Consider the following 14,831-nt stretch of genomic DNA (forward strand, 5'->3'; position numbering starts at 1 on the left):
ACCTGTCCGGGGGTTTACAGCTGATTATCTGTGTGATAGATGGCCGGGGGACCTTGCCCAGTTGGGGCGCCCTTTTGAGGAGAGGACCAGGGGAGTGGACATATCACCAGCAGTACCTCCCCTGGGACACGAGAGGGCAGCCCCCCTGGTTTACAGCGGGTCACCACCAGGGGGCACCTGGACAGTTCCGGAGCCGTGGTTTGCAGCACTTCTGGAACAGCCGGAAGTGCTGCCAGAATTTGATCGGGGAGCACCTGGAGCACTTCTGGGTGCAGAATAAAAGAGGCCGCCTCACTCCACTCGGGGAGCTGGAGTCGGGAGGAAGAGGATGGAGCTTGCAAGAGAGGAGTGGAAGAAGAAGAAAAGCGCAGGAAAGAGTTATAAGGATGGGGCATCATGGGGGTTGTGCACTGTGTGTAATTGTGGTGGTGCAAACATTAATAAACGTGTGTGGTTTGGGACATTCTGCGTCCGTGTCTGCCTGTGTCTGGGCTAAAGTTCACACCTAGAAGGGCCAACTTGTGGCGAGTCAGTATGGTGGACTAACCTAGAGAATGAAGATACAAGAACACAACAAGCAGCTCCATGGAAAGGGGGATTAAAAAGCACAAGTCAGAGATGGAAACACGAAATTATCCAAGTGACTGAATATCCACTACACTCAGTCATAAAGAGATGAAAGGAGACTGGCCAAACTGGAAATAGATAGATAGATAGATAGATAGATAGATAGATAGATAGATAGATAGATAGATAGATAGATAGATAGATAGATAGATAGATAGATAGATAGATAGATAGATAGATAGATAGATAGATAGATAGATAGATAGATAGATAGATAGATGTGAAAGGCACTATATGACAGACAGACATGAAAGGCACTATATAACAGATAGATAGATAGATAGATAGATAGATAGATAGATAGATAGATAGATAGATAGATAGATAGATAGATAGATAGATAGATAGATAGATAGATAGATAGATAGATAGATAGATAGATAGATAGATAGATAGATAGATAGATACGACACCTCAACTGGGCTCGTGCTGAGGGGACGCTGGGACAGTCCGTCTGGACACCGAGCACATACGGTAAATCAGGAGCTTCATCTTTAATATCAGAATCCAGAGACTCTGCATTTAATGTATAAAAACGTCGAAGGGCAAGCAGCAAAGATTACAGCTATACCTGGCAAGCAGCTCAAACACACCCAGTGAGAGCCCACATCTTGCCTCAGAAGCTGACTAATGACATGCTTTAAACATGCCGGCCACTGTTATTAGCAGCCTTCTGTAAATATAGCCCAGGACATTCCACAGTAGAGGAGCATCGACATGTACAGTCAAAGCCACACAGCCGTATATCTGGACTACCTCTGGAGTCATTCATCAGCCACACTTGGGAAAGGTGAGGATTTCTTTATAAAAGAATATGAGTATGCAGAAGCACTGAATAAACTCATCTCCTTTACTCCTAGATATTAGACAAGCCAACTAAGAATCAGGAAGACTTTCACCAAACTGCACAAACAAAACTTAAAGTGCTGCAGGGGTGAGCCGAGCTGAGAAGGCACTGATCTGCTTAAACCGTTTCAAGTCTCCTTCGTTTCATAAGCACCAGCACCTAAAGATGTTCAGAAGTCTGCTGCTAAATATGTATCACAGAGAGAAACTACTTAATGAATTATTTTCTGACAGCATGTTAAATTATGAACACACTAGACAAAGAGCCCGTTTCGACATCGTAGGATGAAACGGGCACGAGTTTGTGTCAGCAGTGTATGAAGAACAAATCATAAGTAACGAAGTTGTTTTGTAATGATTGTAGTCCGCTTTACTCATTACTGTACAGGCTTGTACTGTTAGTTGAATAATTTTCCAGGCCTATAGTATAATATTGAATGATGAATGTTCCAGTACAATATGGAATAGTAATAAGTATCAGCACCACAAACCTGATATAGGTGTATTGAATGAATTCGGAATTAGGCCTCGAGCTGTAGTCAAAATCGCCTTTCAGGCCTAATCAGGCCTAACCTTTCAGCTTTAATCGAAGTCACCTTTCTCTTTGAATTTTTGCGGCCGTAAATCCGCCGCCTGCCGCGATGTTGGGGTTGGATGTCGGTCTCGTAAGGTTTTTCGGGCAGCTGCGCAGAAGGTGACTGCACATTCGGCTTCGGATGGACGTGAGTGAGTGAGTGAGTGAGTGAGTGAGTGAGTGAGTGAGTGAGTGAGTGAGTGAGTGAGTGAGTGAGTGAGTGAGTGAGGAGGCAGGTAAATTATGTATTAAGATATATGAGCACATGTGTCTAACTCTGCATATTAGACAGAAATTATGTGATCCTTATTTCTTTAAATAAGGCAGCACAGTGGTGCAGTGGTAGGCAGTGCTGCTTCCTTACAGGAAGAAGACCAGAGTTTGCATCAAGGGTCCCTCCTGCATGGAGTTTGCATGTTTTCATTGTGTCTGTGTGAGTTTCCTCCCACTGTCCAAAGACATGCAGGTTAGGTGAATTGGCAAATTGGTAATGCTAAGTTAGCTCATGAGTGTGTGTTCACCCTGTGATGGTAGATAGCCCCTTGTCCAGAACTTGCTGTGACAGACTCCAGCTCCACCATGACCCTGCTTAGGATGAAGTAAATTAGAAAATGGACACACTATATATATTATATATATATATATATATATATATATATATATATATATATATATATATATATATATAAAAAAGCCAAATACCACTGACTCACTCATCACGAAATATCCCGAACCATGAGGACTTGGGACTTGAAATTTGGAATGTAGGTTACCCTTTTGGCCCATAGGTGCTCACTAAGAAACGATATAAAAAATTTCGTGGTCCAAGTGTGAAATTTCTTATAGTTTTTTAGACCCGTTTGTCTGTCTGTTTGCTTTTCACGAGAGAACTACTTAATGGATTTAGACCAGGTATCTTTCTATAATTTGCTTGAACATTCTGTTGATTTTGCGACTTCTCTCATTGCGCTAAGTATCAGAGTTTACTTGCTGTACCGATTTATTAACACGAATCCGAGAGAGACAGAAATGGCAAGCCTGTTGAAGAGCCTCCAGCAAGAAGACTTCCAGCACTGTTTCAATCGATGGAAGATGCGTATGGAGTGGTGTAGAGATCAGGAGTGGGAGTAGATAGAAGGTGACAATGTTTAGAATGCTGTAATTCATCGATAAATATATTTTTATTACCAATCCGGTTATTTTTGTGTCTCACCCCGTATATTGACATACTAGCTGTCCCCCGCGGCTCCACCCGTGTACGCTCCAAAACGCAGAGGTTGAGCGACTCCCCACTCCTGACGCCAGGCTTCCCCCTCCCCTCGGCCCACAGCATCTGTCTCGGATTAGTGTGAATATATCACTCCTGCAAGCGAACTAGGATTGTTAGCATGATAAGAGAAGTCGCCAAATCAACCGGAATGTTCAAGCAAATTCTAGAAAAAAAAAGATCTAAATCCATGAAGTAGTTCTCTCGTTCACTAGCTAAGTGGATGTAAGATACGCCCCTTGGCTGATGCGTGAATGAGGAGGGCCCCGCCCCCTTCCCCTCTGCCCACTGCGTCTCTCACAGATTCTCGCAAATAAATCGATACCTGTAAGCAAACTATGATACTTTCTCCTAGGCTTCGTTGCTTCCACACTCTTCTTGGATGCCATATTTAATAGAAAGGAGTTATATATACGAGGTGAGACACAAAAATAACTGGACTGGGCTTGGGGCTTTCCTGGAAAACCACCTGGAGGTCAGCCGGACATGAAGCAGAGAACTATATCCCATCCTACATGCCCTCTCAAACCGCCAACTGGCTAGGTATCTTCTGTGAATAGCCAGCCCAGACAGTATTTGTACAACAATCGCTACACGACTTGCCGCGATAATGTTCGGTGAAAAAATCGAACAGCGAATCAAACATCTCGCAAATTTTCTTTTTTTCCCGTAAAGCAGTTGTTGACTGACAAAAATATTCCTGTCCTCAATCATCCTCCCTATTCGCCCAATTTAGCTCTCTGTGATTTTTACTTCTTCCCAAAAATCAAAAGTGATCTGAAGGGCACACATTATTCTTCAACGGATGAAATGAAGACAGAAACGGCAAGCCTGTTGAAGAGCCTCCAGCAAGAATTCTTCCAGCACTGTTTCAATCGATGGAAGATACGTATGGAGCGGTGTAGAGATCAAGAGGGGGAGTAGATAGAAGGTGACAATGTTTAGAATGCTGTAATTCATCGATAAATATTATTTTATTACCAATTCGGTTATTTTTGTGTCTCACCACGTATATTGACATACTAGCCGTCCCCCGCGGCTCCACCCGTGTAGTAGTGAAACAGGACAAATTTTAAAAATCAATAAACAAAAAGGTATTGCTAGCTAAGCGGAGGCAAGTTACGCTTGAAAACACAGTGGTAGAGCGACTCCCCTCCTCTCGGCCCATAGCCTCTGTCTCGGACTAGCGCGAATATATCACTCCTGCAAGCGAACTAGGATTGTTAGCACGATAAGAGAAGTCGCAAAATCAACTGGAATGTTCAAGCAAATTATAGAAAAAAACGATCTAAATCTCTTAAAGTAGTTCTGTCGTGAAAAGACGTTGGATTTTATATAGAGAGAGATGTTCGGTGAACCTGTTCATGTTACACTTTGTTTTGTAAATCTTCCTGCTGTTGTAAGTGACTATAATAACATCCCCCACTAATCACGTGACAATTCTAATATTGAGTCCTCTCACAAGTCACTACTTATTAAAATAATCTCCTTTCTTACCGTAACATGTGATGTTCTCCTCCCCCTCATCATTGTTTCATTAACGCTTTTTTTCTTACGAAATTTTCGAAAGTACGATTTGCTACTTTCGTATTACTTTGCAGAGATCTGTTGTCACTTTGACATTAACTCTTTGAGGGCTGAATATTTTTTCAAAACACAGTTTCTGAAAAGCAATGGTTTCACACAGAAATCCAGATAAAACGTCTACTGCTGCCAGTTTGACAAGAATATGCAGCAGGCTTGCTGCCCAGCTGTCTTCATGTGGCTGAGGCAGCAGCAGCAGCAGCGATCACATTCGCAGTGCATTGCAATCTAGTTTCTACATCTTATAATAGCTAAGTGGCACTCCTCCCTGGTGAACACTGCCATAGGCGTGTCGGCTACATGAACCTGTTCAGCACCGTGATTAGCTGGGGACCAGTCAACTGAAGCTGGAACCACACATTCATTTTCGATCACTTGTATCAAAATCGGAGTCCGACAAGTCATAGTCCAGTTCAGAGATAATAGGCAAAACGTCCATGCAGTAGTTTGCTTTATGCAATCACTTTGATCTCTCACCAGATGTCAGTGCCATTTTTGCTGTTGTTGGAGCCTTGCTACTCACACGAGCACAGGAAATCTTGGCCAAACCAATGAAGATAATGTTCCTTCTAGAAACGAGAGTCCAACTAAAACATAACAGTTGTTTTTTTCACAGTATACAGTTGACTACCGTCGTCAACTCCTCCTTTTGACAAAAGTCGACATCAGCCCTGAAAGAGTTAAAGAGTCTTTTTCTGTTGATCAATGTCAAAAAACAAAAGCCAAACGAAATCCACCGAGATTCAATGTCGTGTAACAGGTGGTCAATACTTCCTTTACAGCTCTGCATGTAAGCGCAGTGACGTTTTGTCTTTCAGCAGAGACAAATGGCTGTCATGCAAGGAACACAAATTCAGTGACTTTAGCACTTGCTGGGTGGGATTAAGTGACTTTTGGCCATGCAGATATGAGAACTATACAGGTAGCATCCACAGAAGTTGACCAAAATGAGTGGAGGTGGAAAAAACAAAAACAATAAAACAAGCCTCGCAGTAACAGAAATGATTAGTTGGTGGATTGCAGAATGGAGGAGTGCGGCAGGAAGTGTTCAAGAAGAAGCACATGGCTGAAGAGACCTTAACTGAGAGCAGTGGGATTTGGTGTTTCCCGAGTCCTTGGAACATCAGCTCAGTAAACATGAGGGCGGGCAAATCTCAGAGCCATTAACGACAGGAGTTTGTAGGGCGAGTAATCCGAGAAAACGACTTTCAAATAAGTGGTCCCACAGTTCCAGTCCATTCCTCTGTCCTTACTATGTACGAGAGCGAGTCAAATGAAATTATTAAAATTACGACAGAAATTCTCAACACCGTGCCATTGTCGTGAAACATCAGCTCAGTAAACATGAGAGCGGGCCAATCTCAAAGCCATTAACGACAGGAGTTTGTAGGGCAAGTAATCCGAGAAAACGACTTTTAATAAGTGGTCCCACAGTTCCAGTCCATTCCTCCGTCCTTACTATGTACGATAGCGAGTCAAACGAAATTATTAAAATTACAACAAAAATTCTAAACACAGTGCCATTGTCGTGAAACATCAGCTCAGTAAACATGAGAACGGGCGAATCTCAGAGCCATTAACGACAGGAGTTTGTAGGGCGAGTAATCCGAGAAAACGACTTTTAATAAGTGGTCCCACAGTTCCAGTCCATTCCTCTGTCCTTACTATGTACGAGAGCGAGTCATATGAAATTATTAAAATTACAACAAAAATTCTCAACACCGTGCCATTGTCGTGAAACATCAGCTCAGTAAACATGAGAGCGGGCGAATCTCAAAGCCATTAACGACAGGAGTTTGTAGGGCGAGTAATCCGAGAAAACGACTTTCAATAAGTGGTCCCACAGTTCCAGTCCATTCCTCCGTCCTTACTATGTACGATAGCGAGTCAAACGAAATTATTAAAATTACAACAAAAATTCTAAACACAGTGCCATTGTCGTGAAACATCAGCTCAGTAAACATGAGAACAGGCGAATCTCAGAGCCATTAACGACAGGAGTTTGTAGGGCGAGTAATCCGAGAAAACGACTTTTAATAAGTGGTCCCACAGTTCCAGTCCCATTCCTCTGTCCTTACTATGTACGAGAGCGAGTCATATGAAATTATTAAAATTACGACAGAAATTCTAAACACCGTGCCATTGTCGTGAAACATCAGCTCAGTAAACATGAGAGCGGGCGAATCTCAAAGCCATTAACGACAGGAGTTTGTAGGGCGAGTAATCCGAGAAAACGACTTTCAATAAGTGGTCCCACAGTTCCAGTCCATTCCTCCGTCCTTACTATGTACGAGAGCGAGTCAAACGAAATTATTAAAATTACAACAAAAATTCTAAACACAGTGCCATTGTCGTGAAACATCAGCTCAGTAAACATGAGAACGGGCGAATCTCAGAGCCATTAACGACAGGAGTTTGTAGGGCGAGTAATCCGAGAAAACGACTTTTAATAAGTGGTCCCACAGTTCCAGTCCATTCCTCTGTCCTTACTATGTACGAGAGCGAGTCATATGAAATTATTGAAATTACAACAAAAATTCTCAACACCGTGCCATTGTCGTGAAACATCAGCTCAGTAAACATGAGAGCGGGCGAATCTCAAAGCCATTAACGACAGGAGTTTGTAGGGCGAGTAATCCGAGAAAACGACTTTCAATAAGTGGTCCCACAGTTCCAGTCCATTCCTCCGTCCTTACTATGTACGATAGCGAGTCAAACGAAATTATTAAAATTACAACAAAAATTCTAAACACAGTGCCATTGTCGTGAAACATCAGCTCAGTAAACATGAGAACGGGCGAATCTCAGAGCCATTAACGACAGGAGTTTGTAGGGCGAGTAATCCGAGAAAACGACTTTTGATAAGTGGTCCCACAGTTCCAGTCCATTCCTCTGTCCTTACTATGTACGAGAGCGAGTCATATGAAATTATTAAAATTACGACAGAAATTCTAAACACCGTGCCATTGTCGTGAAACATCAGCTCAGTAAACATGAGAGCGGGCGAATCTCAAAGCCATTAACGACAGGAGTTTGTAGGGCGAGTAATCCGAGAAAACAACTTTCAATTAGTGGTCCCACAGTTCCAGTCCATTCCTCCGTCCTTACTATGTACGAGAGCGAGTCAAATGAAATCATTACAATTACGACAGAAATTCTAAACACCATGCCATTGTCGTGAAAGTTGGCAACGACGTTAGTCGTGTCATTAGAAGAGTCCAGCAGCACAGTGGAGACGAGCTAGCAGAGGGGCTGCGGCATTTGAATTTATGTTGCCGTGTTTCAATTTATGAATTTCTACTGATAAGTAACGCTAAACATAGATGGAGCACATTACTTTTATAAAAATTTCATATCGTGGGAAGAAATGTAAAGTCTGAATCGTAATATGAATTGTTATCATCAGAGAAGTGGAAGGTCTCAGGCCTACTAAAAAACAATGACAACCAACTGCTCCTCTTCACCGACTCTTAAATCCTCCCCACCGAGCTTCACCCCCCAACCAGGACCATTCCAGAGTCACACCACTTTGACCATTATTTACCATGAGATATGGGGTTGACCACCCAGTCATTTGAAGATCAAATACTAAGCCCCTAGTAATCTTGCCCAACTGTTTGTCTAACTAATGTATACATCACAGAAGCATTGTATGTGCGGCACTGTACACATAGTTGTAATTCATTTCATTTCCCACTGCTTCCAAGAAGCTAGGTTATGGGGGCAGCAGTCTTAGCAGTGAGGCCCATAGGTCCTTTTCCCCGGCCACACTTGCCAAATAATACTGTGGGATCCCAAGGCGTTCCCAGGCCATTTGGAAGAAATAATCCTCCCAGCAAACTCAGGGTCTCCTCCCAGGTGGTCAGGCGGGTAAAACTATCCAGAGGGAGGCATCCAGGAGGCATCTGGAACCACCTCAACTGGCTCTACTCAATGAGGAGGGACAGCAGCTCTACTCTCTACTCTGTCTGCGCTTTAAGGGACAGCCCAGCCACCCTGCAGGGAAAGCTCGTTTTGGCCTCTTGTACCTCCAATCTCATTTTTTCAGTCATCACCCATAGCTCATGACCACAGGTGAAGGTAGGGATGTAGATCGGCTGGTAAATTTGAGAGCTTCACCTTCTGACTCAGATCTTTCTTCACCACTACAGCTCGGTATAGTGACCACATAACTGCTCTCACCACCCCGTTTATCTGCCCATCTCACCAAGAGATAGTCATGAGCTTATTTTAATGGAAGTAGACAGACAGATATTTTAAAGGATGGACACATCACCACACAGAACTGCAGTGTTAATATCTTTGTTGCACAATGTCTCGTTTGGCAACGCCAAGAACTCCTGCTGATGTAACCTTGTTTTTTGACCAGGTGACCAAAGTTGAAGACAAGACAACCCTAAGGTTCAAACATTTTGTGAAAGAGGATGATGGACTATGTAATGTCACTGACGAGTCATATCAGCCTGGCGAAGGCATTAGTGATGAATTGCCAGAAGTATGACCTTACGTTCCATTATTCAAATGATCAGCTTCAGTGCCACCTGTAGGTGAGACCATAAAAACAGCAAGTCTGCCACAGACACACAATCTCCAACTAGACGGACAAGAAGCACCTACAAGAGCACTGTGAAAGAGCAAGAATCCATTGGGTTGGCACCAGGGAGTGCAATGCAAAAGCAAAATATATACACGTATATCCATAGAAGGTAACAGCATCGACTCTGGCATCACTGCTGAAAGCAGGAAACCAAAATGGCATCACAGCCAAGTCAGCAAGAAGTAGCAGTATGAGTTGGCATTCCATTATTCAAATGAACAGCTTCAGCGCCAACAGTGGGAGAAACAAATAAAATGGGCAAACTTGCCACAGCAACATAATTATAATTCTGGCTTGGCAAAGCAAGCAGTCCCTGCAAGGATGGAGAACTACCTAAATGAGCAAAAATACATTAGGGCAAAAGTACAGTAGGTCTGACAAGCAATGTACACCACAATATGTATAGAACTGTATGTGTATATGGACAGTATATACAGAATAGATAGATAGATGGTGGCACAGTGGGATGCGCTGCTGCCTCGCAGTTAGGAGACCCAGGTTCGCTTCCCGGGTCCTCTCTGCATGGAGTTTGCATGTCCTCCCCATGTGTACGTGGGTTTCCTCCCACAGTCCAAAGACATGCAGGTTAGGTGGACTGGCAATCCTAAATTGTCCCTAGTGTGTGCTTGGTGTGTGGGGGTGTGTGTGTGTGTGTGCCCTGTGGTGGACTGGCGCCCTGCCCGGGGTTTGTTTCCTGCCTTGCGCCCTGTGCCGGCTGGGATTGGCTCCAGCAGACCCCTGTGACCCTGTGTTAGGATATAGTGGGTTGGATAATGACTGACTGACTGATTTTCACAAAATGTGAAAAAGTGAAGGGGTCTGAATACTCTCCGAGTCCCCTGTATAGTGTATAGATATAATAACCAGACACACAAATACAATATATATATATATATATATATATATATATATACAGTATGTGCAGGTGTAGCTCAATGCTGTATAACTTCACCGATTTACTTGTACATGAGAAAGAAGCATCATACTTCATACAGTGTATAATTTACAGTAAATCAGAACTGCAGGCATCATTCATTTATTTTTATCAACTTCATCCAAATAATGGGCACAGACAGCTAGGACCAATGCCAGCAGACGTTAAGCACATGTGTTTAATGACACATAACAACCAGAGCACGCGTAGAAACAGAGTACAGTGTGCAAGAATGCGACTGAACGTCGACTCGTTCACTAACTCCGAATCAAACCTGAGGCCCCCCAATGGGGGAAGCGGGGGGGTGGGGGGCATCTGACCCACCACAGACGCCTTGAAGTAAAACAGCTGAAGTCTCAAGGAGAGCAGGGCCAGTCCAAACTGTACGGCGCACACCCTGCAGACTTCTCTTAATGAATGCGTGATCAACATCAAGCACTACAAAGGCGCAGGGGGAAACGCTGTGTCAGCGGAACGACAACAGAGGTAAAAGTTAATTTGAGGTTGGAAAAAAAACAAATATGAAAGGAAAGTTAGAAGTAAACCGTACTGGCCTCATTGAACTTATGAGTCTTCATCAGCTGTAACACATCTGATGAGAGTTTAATGGCCGAAATGTTGTGTTCTTACTTTTCTTTTCATTTGTCAGAACATAGTTAACCTTTGCCAGTATTTTGCTCACCTGTACCATCATTTATTTTATAAACTGATCATTTAGGCTTCAGGGTCATAGGAAGCCAAGGACTATCCTAGCAGCACTGGGTGCAAGAATCAGGGTCAGCACTGGATAAGGTGCCAGTCCTCTGAAGGGTATACTTGTGCCCACACAGAAATTCAAATACACAAGGCCAGTTTACATTTGCCCATACGTTTGTGGGATGTGAGACAAAAAAAATGGGAGTACTGTACTGTGAGGAAAACCATTAACGCTGTGGGCATTGCCCATGTTACGGGCTGAACCCAGGATTCCGGCATTAAAAATACACATTTACTTATTTGGCTGGCGCCTTAATCCAAGACGACTTACAACATTTGCAATACACGATTGGTTACATTTCTTTGATTTTTCCAATTGGAGCAACGGCAGGCAAAGTGACTTGCTCAGGGTCATACTAGTGTCAGTAGTGGGATTTCATGCCAAAACTTCAAAGTCCAAAGCCTTAACCACTACAGCACATAGCCTAAAGCAAATAGCCATTCCCTCTCACAACTGGATCTGAACCCTGATCAACAGCTTATGGAGTCAGCATCTGGCCATTGCTCCACAAAAAAACAACATTCTACAAAGTGTGAATAAAAATGATGCAAACAAAACAAGCCATTTTATCTATAGATAGATAGATAGATAGATAGATAGATAGATAGATAGATAGATAGATAGATAGATAGATAGATAGATAGATAGATAGATAGATAGATAGATAGATAGATAGATAGATAGATAGATAGATAGATAGATAGATAGATAGATAGATAGATAGGGCACTATATGATGATAGATAGATGATAGATAGATAGATAGATAGATAGATAGATAGATAGATAGATAGATAGATAGATAGATAGATAGATAGATAGATAGATAGATAGATAGATCTCTGACTGAACCAGAAGTCCACACAATTGATGACACGGAGATCTTTGACATCACTTCCTGTTTCTGGTCACCTGAACCTCTGGCACCAATGAAAGGGTTTTGAAATGGACTCCCATCTAGAAAGACGTCAGCAACATATTTTGTCAAAACTGTTGCAGCAAACTTCAATCATACAGGGATCGCCATTCAGTGCCCTACCCTTGTTTGTTTATTATCTTACGATATACATAAAATGTTACAGTCTGTCCAACTGTGATATGATTAATCACAAATTTCTGGGACTAGAATAATAACAGAAAGATAAAGAAGAGCAGTGACATCTGCCAAGCATCAAGCACAACGCAGAAGGTGATTAAATGATGAAGATAAGAAAGAATAAGTAGGCAAGACGCTGAAGTATATAGTCAAGCAAAAAAGGATTTGGAATATAAAATTTTAAGTGGCATCAAACATGAAAGAATAAGCAGACAGGGCACCTGAGCACAGAAACAAGCAAGAAGTAATCTTGAATGTGGCTGGATAGGTTTTTAGAAATTCAAAAAAATTCAGGTGGCTACTTCCTTGGTGGTCAGAAGTTTATTGTAATAAAAACAGCCCATCTATTGATAATCTCACAAGGTACACTATATACATGTTCAGAATTCAAAATGAAGTGTAAGCATTATGTTTAATGATCATTAGACTTTACTGAATGTAAATTAAGGATGACAAAGTGACCTGTGGTTGTGAGTTTATAGTAAAGTGATTGAAAAAAACAGGTGATTACCACCACAATGGCAGAAAGAAGAACAAGAGCAGCAACATCTGCTGAGTGTGAAGCAAATTGCAGAAGGTGATTAAGTGAAGACGAACGAAAAAGGATAAGACGACAAGATACTGAAGCACATAGGCAAGCTAGAAGGTAAACCTGAATGTGAAACTTTTGAGCTGCAGACCGTAGGAAAGCATTGCTTTTTACATCCATACTTTGATGTTTCTTTGAGGACCACGACTTAGCAAAGTTCCATCAGCGAAGTGATCAGTGTCAAGCTGTATATTTTCATGATGAAAGCAAAAGAATGTGTTGACAAAATAGAAAAGCCTTGCTTGATCTGGATGGGCCACCAAACGTAATATAATTACATGATGCCTTGAGGAGTAACTAGGCAGAAAAAAAAAAAGTGCTGTGAACCCCAACCCCACAAGAGCGCCTTATATTTATTTGCATTTTATTTTAGGAATGTCCCTCCGCATGTTTCACCAATAAAATACAAGTGTGTAGGTAGGCTTGTGTAGTGAGTAGTGTTGTTGCCCTCATTTCATACTTCATCACGGGAGCCTTTTGTGTTAAGTTATCGAGTTCTCACTGTGCCTTTGTGGAGTTTCTTTCAAGGAACCCCAAACACAGGTGGTCGGGTTAATTGGCAGGAAGTTTCAAATTATCCAAAGTGTGTCTTTGTGGGAGTCTGCCTGGTGACAGACTGGCAATCTGTCCACAGATTCCTTTTGTTTGTTAGCGGTTTTCTGTGAATCCAGAAATAGGATCGCCAAGGGTGTGAAGGGAATGAATATTTAATACACAGACTTGGATAAAGGAAGGAAAACGGCGTGGACGTTTTATTATTTGTCTCCATTAGCTAGTCCACTATGTGTGAATAACTCGAGCCTGCTGTGGCATCGATTCCCTTGCGCTTTATGCACGTTAAGCACACACACATTCGCACATACAAAGTACTTGGTAACAAGCCGCTAAATACTGACGACCTTGCAATCGTGATCGCACATCTCTGTTGCCGTTTAGGTCGCATAGACATTCAAAATCGAGTTAGGGCATCTCTCGACTCTCTAACCCCCCCTTAGTATAATAGAGGGGTTCATTCTATCCTCCTGAAATTAATCCACGTGACGCCACAGGTGCAACGATGCCTTCTTGCCACCTTCCGCGCGTTGTCACTGCGCTGCGCACTTTTCCCACGCGGGTGACTGACAACAAGCGCAGCGCCAAAGTCACACCAGCTGCTCCTCTCGAACGCTCACGATCGCTACCTCGTTCGCAGGAATGCGGATCGCACTGGAGGACACGCTCCTACCACGTCGCCTTCTTTACGTGTCTTTACATCTTTTTCTTTCTTTGCGGCGGGGTTAGTCTCTTCGCGAGTTCTGTAAGCTTGGTGCTCGAGCAGTGATCTCCTGCTATGCCAATTGCTTAACAAAAGAAAAAGTTCAAAAGTCACGGCAAGTGCTCTGCGATTCACAGAGTCGCCCCTCCGCCACACGGCATTACCTCTTAGCTCACGCTCCTCTCATGTCCCACGGATTCCTTCCCGTCTTCACATCCCTCCAGCCGGGCGGTTGCGCCACGCACTCTACCTCCCAGAAAAAGTTCCCGAGAAGGGAAGGTAGCGCGTCGGCGCTCATTCAGCGCTCCAAGGCTCGGATTACGCGCGCGCGCACACGCATCCACAAAGGATATTGCATCATGACCGCCCCCTGCACCCCCAGCTGCACAGCTCGTTTAACTCTTTGCTTTAATTCCGCTCTCTCACCTACTCTCTCTCTCTCTCTCTCTCTCTCCCTCCTCTACGGTTCTTTTGTTATTTGATCGCGCGGAGGGAGGGCTGGACAGCAGAGAGTCGCACGCCTGTTCACTGGCCATTGAGAGGCGGGGAGCCAGCGCAAGCATGCCAGCCGGTGTCTCTCCTCACAACGATGAGCAACTTCTGTGGCTTCTAATTCAGGACTCGTACTTTTACACCAGCTTCATCAGGCCCGGTCTTAGGTATTATGGGGCCCTAGGCGAAAGGGGTGTCCAGAGCCCCCCTGGAA

General features: G+C 43.3%; 1 protein-coding gene across 2 annotated transcripts in view; it reads right to left on the reverse strand.

The window, feature by feature from the left end:
- The window catches only part of plekhh1 (pleckstrin homology domain containing, family H (with MyTH4 domain) member 1), a 138,767-nt gene extending 124,294 nt beyond the window's left edge, over positions 1 to 14,473 (reverse strand). Inside the window, exon 1 of one of the 2 annotated variants that reach the window (XM_051919759.1) lies at positions 14,290 to 14,473. The gene's annotated coding sequence lies outside the window, so the exon portion shown is untranslated. The remainder of the gene's footprint in view (positions 1 to 14,289) is intronic. The other variant, XM_051919761.1, reaches the window with a different exon arrangement.
- Between the last annotated feature and the right edge of the window lie 358 nt (positions 14,474 to 14,831).

The sequence above is a fragment of the Erpetoichthys calabaricus genome, chromosome 16 (genome assembly GCF_900747795.2).
Source record: "Erpetoichthys calabaricus chromosome 16, fErpCal1.3, whole genome shotgun sequence".
Lineage (NCBI taxonomy): Eukaryota > Metazoa > Chordata > Cladistia > Polypteriformes > Polypteridae > Erpetoichthys > Erpetoichthys calabaricus.